The 7,946-nt window shown below is 27.8% G+C and overlaps 1 long non-coding RNA gene across 1 annotated transcript; it reads right to left on the bottom strand.

Moving 5' to 3' along the window:
• Positions 1–6,788: 6,788 nt before the first annotated feature.
• LOC128132134 (uncharacterized) lies at positions 6,789–7,726 on the bottom strand. Its single transcript, XR_008230075.1, has 3 exons — positions 7,464–7,726; positions 7,278–7,316; positions 6,789–7,103 (listed from the first exon to the last, which is right to left on the bottom strand). It is a non-coding gene; the product is annotated as an uncharacterized LOC128132134 (long non-coding RNA).
• Positions 7,727–7,946: the final 220 nt, after the last annotated feature.

Here is a 7,946-nt window from a genome sequence, read left to right as displayed (position 1 = left end):
GTAAAGAAATGGTTGTGACCCCTCCATCTTTTAAAGCAAGTTAAAATTTGGGTAGGATGATTTGTGTTTTTTTGGTGGGTAATTTTTTTCCATTGGATTTATTGTATCTTTGTTGAAATTATTTTCAGAAATTGGATGTACAAAAGTAAGGATTGGAATTAGTGTAAAACAAATTGAGTGGATGTTTGTGATAACTTTTGAATACAGTTTATTAGTTTTTTTAGCTTTTCAAAAAGCTAGTAAGCTAAAAAAGTGTTTGTGTATTTAAAAATCGTTTTTTAAAACAACTTTTTAGATATGAAAAAGTAAAACTTTCAAAAAGCTGACAAATCCTAGCTTTTTAGCTTTTTTACTCCTAAAAAGTAGCTTTTCTTATCCAAACATTTTTTTAAATCGACTTTTCCTTAAAGCCATAAACTAATAAGCACTTTTCATAAAAATCAATCTTGGGATAAAAAAAAAAAAGCTAACCCAAACACACCCTGAGATAGAGATATAGATGGAATGGTTGATTAAATGGTTCAACACGTGATTTTTTATGCATCAATTACTTGTAACAAAAATGTAAAAGTTGTCTTTAAGATATGTTTTAAGAGATGCTATGTTTCATTGTACACAATGCATAATAAATTGTATTTAAGACCTAAATATGTATGCTTTATAATATATATATATATATATATATATATATATATATATATATATATATATATATATATATATATATATATATATATATATATATATATAAGTGATATTTTTAGGGATGTGCTGAGCACAACCCACAAAGGGTAATTTCATGACGAGTAGTTTAGGTATTTTAGAATAAAAATGCAAAATATTATATTTCAAAGTACAATGTCGTACTAGGAAAAAGTTAAACTTGAATTTTATAAAAAGGAAAAAAATCAAATTATATATATATATATATATATATATATATATATATATATATATATATATATATGATATTAGACCTCTGGTGAAGTAGTGGCGTCTTGGTTGAATGGATTCTGGTGGAGATCTGTTATCGCAACAACAAGAAACAGGCCGTCAGTCGCTCTCTAGGTGGTCTCGAAAGAACGCTCCGATGGATATATCAGTCTCTTAAGGATATGAGTGTGTATGTAAATAGCGTAAGGCTTAGAGAGTGGGATTCTGATCTATTTACCGTTGAAGGCTTATTGCATTTTATAGTGAGGACCCGGGCACAAATCCCGCTCGTGGAGACAGGGGTGTCAGGTCTCGATCAGGACAGAGACGTTGATTGGTATATCGTACCTTTGTCCCTCGCCTAAACTCCGGTTGTCTTAGCCGTGGTGATGTGTGCACCTTCACTAGAGTCAGTAGATGCAAATTTGTCGTTTGTTGATTTTCCCGCGTATGTTCCAGGTTGGCCATCGGATACCCCCCCCCCCCCACCGGGGGGGGGGGGGGGGGTAGTTAATATTCATACGTGAATATAAACCACCACCACCACAACACGCAACCGCCACTGGGCTACATATTTCTTTTTGCCGCAAAATTCTCCAGCGTACCGGTGCAAATCTATACATATTCTCAAGTGATTATTCATATATATATATATATATATATATATATATATATATATATATATATATATATATATATTATCTGTTCTGTTGTCCCGGTACGCTGGAGTGCTTAAGCGGCAGATTTGTAATATGCGAAAATCTACTTACCTTTATATTCACATGTATGGCCTAGATTTGTTCTTGCATCCTTGAATTCATAATTGTTCTCAATTGAACTTTCATTTATATATGGGGATGAGCATTTGGACCTGTGGACCAGACCGTTTTTTTGGACCTCCGGGCAGGTTTTCGGTTCTAAGATTTGAGCAAAACCGGTGCGCTCCGGCCGGTTCCATGTAAAAACCAGTTTGGGACCGACTTATTTAAAAAAAATGTATATTGTGAAATTATTTAAACAATTATATCTCATTCATTTTAAGTCAGATTGACATGCGGTTTTTTCCAACGTGTATTTTAGAGTTTGTAGATGATTTTAGACTATAATTTTTTATTTTAGGTGTTATATTTAATGAGTTACAATCCTTCAAACAAATGGTATAAAGTATAAACAATTAGTTCCAAAGGGCACAAGAAACGGGAACGTATTCATTCTCCATGTTGTACCGTATCAAACCCAAAAAAGTATTCATTTTAATAAGTTTTAACATATCAACCCCAACAACATATTCATTTTAACAAGTTGCATCAAACCCTAAAAACGCATTTTAAAAAGTTGTACTGTATGCATGTAAAGTTGTACCGGTCCAAACGGGTCTAAGAACCGAAAAACCCGGACCTGGACCCGGTAAGTCTCATCCGGTCCGGTCTACGGTCCACAATATTCTTCGAAACCGGTTTGGTCCAAGATCCGGTCTGGTCCGGTCCAAAAGCTCACCCCTATATATATATATATATATATATATATATATATATATATATATATATATATATATATATATATATATATATATATCGGGCTAGGTTAAAGTTGCTTTTTACATTTATTGTGTGCTAGAATGCACCAATAGGAATTTAGTAAAATTATATTATTATTTAATTAAATAATGATAGATATTAAATGGTTTTCATAATTGTATGTAAATTAAATGATATCCATAATTATAATTTTCTCTTTATGGAAATTAATTAAATTCGTCATTAATGTAAGCAATAACATTCTTTCAGAATGAATTCGTATCTAGGTTTTTATGTCAGCAATAACATTATTTCAAGTCTCACTCACTTAAAATATAATAAAGTCGTATGTAATATGAAGAATGAGGGTGTATTCTAGTAAAATATACTCTCGTTCTCCTACAATACACTCTTATTATTTTATATATGAATTCATTCTGAAAAAATATTATTATTGACATTAATGACGAATTAAATTAGTTTCCATAAAAAAGATTTATAAATATGGATATCATTTAATACACATTTAATGTTTACTCAATTCTTATTGGTGCATTCTAGCACACAATAGATGTGAGAAACATTTGAACCTATCTCTCTCTCTCTCTCTCTCTCTCGATATATATATATATATATATATATATATATATATATATATATATATATATATATATATATATATATATATATATATATATGTAAGGTTAGATTAATGTGAAACAACCTAATTTTGTGAAACAGTGAGACCACTTTTTTTAATGAAAAATTATATTATTCTAGTGTTTATAAAAGTTAAATATGTGTAATATTCTAATATTATACAACAATAATTTTAACATATTTTATATTGAAATATTCTAAAACATATAATGTTAGAATATATTGCATATTTATTTTTACGAACAATAGAATATTAGAATATTTCCATTAAAAAAATTTCGTCTCACGGTCTAACAAAATTATATTCGTTTTAAATGAACTTATATATATATATATATATATATATATATATATATATATATATATATATATATATATATATAGGGTTAAGATTAAATATGAATTACAATTATTGTGTGAATGTATGACCATTTCTCGTGCATTTGATTTAAAAAAAAAAAGAATGAGTGTGATTTGAGGGTACATATGATTAACATAGGATATCATGTACTATATAATTACATTTATTTAATTATAATTGTATTTTAGTCTATTAACTTATATTTAGAAAAGAAAGATTACTAATTAATTGCATAATTTAATGAACTTTTTATTAAATACGTAGTTATATTATCTTACAAAATTAAACATGGATAATTAAACATCTTTTAAAAAAAACGCAAGTCCATAAAACTATTTTCATGCATGCAATAGATTTCATTCTTTAAGAATGATTCATGAATATTGTATATTATATTCTTGAAGAAAATACAATATTCTTTTACGTAGCCAATGTAATAACATCAAATGAAAATTCTTGAGGAATATAAAATAATTTGGATACACACAAAATTAATCGTGGTAAAAGAAAATATATTCTTAAAGAATGTGTTCAGTTTCACATAAAATTAATTAAACATATAGTGTGTAGTAAAACTAAATATATATTCTTAAAGAATGTGTTTGGTTAGAAACAAAATCAATTGAACCTATTGATAAGTAATGATAATAAATAGATTCTTTAAGAATCATCTAATCCACTAAAACTAACCTCAAACATCGGAACCTTAGTCGTGTACGATTAACCTCCCAAATCGAAACTTTCATTCATATTTTAATGATTTTTTATTTAATTAACATTCCTTGTTTAAAGAATCAACATTAATTGTAAACATAAAAAAACCCTTGATTTCTCTAATTTTTGAAACAATCAACGTCAAAATCCATGGAGGTTGAAATTTTTTTTTCTCGTTTATTATCTCCTGTAAGGTTCTTTTATTTATTTATTTATTTATTTATTTATTTATTTATATTTTTTTATGGTGAGATTGTCATATAAGAATGAATGTGATGAATATTTGGAAACAGTTGTTCAAAGGATAATTTTATTAATTCCATATATATTGCTTATGAATTAATGAAAAATAAATAAACTTGTTACAGATTCTATAATTACCCCAGACTATTGATTGGACCAAAATTGGTCATACATTAACACAATATATATTGGTTATATATGATCATAACTATTTATATATATATATATATATATATATATATATATATATATATATATATATATATATACACACACACACACACACATATACTAGCCGTTTCCCGCGCCAAGCGACGGGTGCAAATTATTTTTTTAGAAATTAGTTTCTAATGACAATTAGTTCTTTTACGCACATAATTACTATATCTAAACAATTATCAATAAGAGTCATGCTAGCATAAACGAAGGCAATAATAATTAAAAATGAAAACTTGGGAGTCTTTACAAATGTACATAAACACACGATTGATTGTGTATTATTAATCGTGCAACATTTATTTACACACTACATTTGATGTATAGACTTCACTATCGTTGAATTGTTCGTTAGAGATGACTAATATTTTTGTATCGACAATTAGGTTCTTTCTACGAAAAATGATTAGTTTTAATTCAACAATTAGTTTGATTTTGGAAATATGACATATTATAAATAGGACACAATGTATTATTGGCAAGTATCATTAAACATTAGTACCAATTCAACGGGAGCGAATAGTTGCTTGAAAAATAATTTGTTTCGATGATTAGTTTCGTTTCGACGGACAATATTATCGACATATAGTTTCTTTTTGAAACTTTACGTACTGAGTATTGATCATGGGTTGATGTTTATAGTAGAACCATTCAATTGGACAAATTAGTTTGTGTTGTATGGATAAGATATTAGGAGTTTTGGATGCATGTATTAAAATCGAATTTGCGATATCGGATAGTTTTGATACTAAATTGAGAATAAAATAGCCCAAAAAATAAATTAACTTCTTATTTAGTTATTTAGTTATTTATATAACAATAAATCATATATTAATTCAATAATAGTTGTTTCTATTTAAATTAAATTAAAAGGCATGCCTAGTTAAAAAACTTATATTAATTTATAATCTTTTTAGATAATTAATCATAATAAAACTTTATGTCATATAAGATGTATTATTTTGAAAAGTTGTGTCTACTAATAAATTTTGACCAAAACAATAGTAGCAATTAAAAATGAAATCAATTTTCGAGCATTTTTTATTTTAAGATCTATATTGTTATAGAAATCAACTATTATCTCGTTTCTTAGCATCCTTAACTATATTAGTGTTTAAATGAATAATGTAAATCATATAAAAAGAATGAACCATCCTATTATAATCTTATTTTCTCAGTCCAAATAAAAAAAAAACATCATGCATGCTTCTTAATATAAGGTTGCAAGATCCAAAATGAAATGTGGAAACCCACGACAACAAAACTTGTATCAAAGGGATCTATCTCAATTTACTCCAAAAATTCTAAAACGCAATTACAATGCCTTAAAGGTAAAAAAGTATAGTTGAACCTTTTACATTACATACCTAATATGGTGAGGGTGTCAAGAGATATAAGGTTCCCATCTGCTAAAAAAAGTTATATACAAATCAATAAAAAAAATTGACCAAGAATTATCCCTTTAAAAATTTAGGAAAAAAGCAATCAATAGTGATTATACTGCAATTATCATTTTGTAAAGAGATTCAAATTACAACTGAATTTATTATAAATAAAGTTAAGTCAACATTCGACTTTTGGTCACCAAATACTATGAGCAAGATACCTTTGATTATGTTTCATCTCCACCGTGACAACAAGATTAACAATGAAGACACTGAATCACCACTAACTAAAAATTGAAAAAATAAATAAATAAATAAATCAATACACAAAAAGGGTTTATAGAAAGATTGAGTTTCTTGATTTCAATGAGACTATTTTGAACCTGTAGCAAATAAAAGCAATAAATGTTTACCATATCTTCATTTAAACAGTTAATTTTAGTCACGTCTAAAACATTAAAGATGAGTTGGTAATGTCAATTTATAAACTGACACTTCATAATAACAAAATCAACCATGAATCTAACCAAAACCTATCTTCCAATAAATAAACACAAAATGAATATGCACCTTAATTGATGCTACCTCTAGGGTTCATTCTTTAACAATTCCTAGGTACTATGTGAAGTTTATTTTCTTTCATGTTTTGTTTGTTAGTCATATATCATGAACAAATCAGTCCATCAAAGATTGGAAACCCAAATCCAGATAGTGAAATTGAAAAGGAAACATAATGTAACAATCTTACCAATAGTTCGTTCATTTGATCCATCTTCAAATCAAAGCAAACATTATAGTTAGTAGTTCTTCTTTTGATCAAAAAACAAAAAACAATGATTTAAAAACCGATTGACAGTACCACAGTTCTCATAGGTTTGGTGCTTTTTGTGATGGCATTTCAGAGTATCTTGATTTTTTTGGACTCTTGACATTTTCGCCCCTTCATGTGTGTTGGCTGCTTCTCGGTTACTGGTTTGTCTTGTTTTCATTGGTCTGATTTGGTGGTCTTGATTGTGTTTTCATAGTTTGGTGATCTGGTGAATTTTTTGTGATGTTGACGTTTTTCCCCTTGACCTGTTTTTTCAGAAGATCTACGGATTAACCACATTTACCTCTAATACCGCATAAAATATTAATCTTATAACCAATTAACCATGATCAAAATCCCAAATAATCAAACGTTTATCTAACAAGAAGCATAAATAAAAATTAACTCGGAAAAAATATATGAAAAATACATGAGCATACCTAACCAAAATCAATGTGGTTTCATGATATGTTGCAAATCTATAAAAAAAAAATCATTAATGAAAGTGATAAAGAAGAAATTGAGAATGAAGAAAACAATTTTGTTTCCAAATGTCATTGAAATATCAAGCAATGAAAAAGAAAAGCAAAAAAGATGTAAAGATGTAAAAGGTAATTGCTTGTTACCTGTTTCAAATCAGAAACTATTTTTTCTGATCGTGTTTATCCAGATCCAAACATTTCTTTTAAAACCCTAGAGATAAAACGGTAAATGGGTAAAGAAGAACCAATGGCATTCGGTGGCGTCGATCTCCAGGGTGGGTGGCTGGCATTTGGTGGCGTTGACCTCCACGGTAGGTGGTTGGCATTTGGTGGCGTCGATCTCCATTGGAGTTTTCATTGATATACACCGAGAAATGAAGAAATTAGGGTTTCCATTAATAATAACCTCTTATTCGACAAGTTACATAAGTAACAAATCTTATTTAAGATATGTTATTTAAGTACAATAAACCATATCTTACTTAAGGCATGGTTTGGTAAAGTATGGTATTGCATTAGAGGTTTGTACATTAAGCCATTTTAATTGTACCTCTTAATTTTCAAGAAATAGTCAATATGCTTAATATATATATATATATATATATATATATATATATATATATATAT

Source organism: Lactuca sativa, chromosome 2, assembly GCF_002870075.4.
Source record: "Lactuca sativa cultivar Salinas chromosome 2, Lsat_Salinas_v11, whole genome shotgun sequence".
NCBI classification, from domain to species: Eukaryota; Viridiplantae; Streptophyta; class Magnoliopsida; order Asterales; family Asteraceae; genus Lactuca; species Lactuca sativa.
This window is presented reverse-complemented; position numbering and strand designations above follow the sequence as displayed.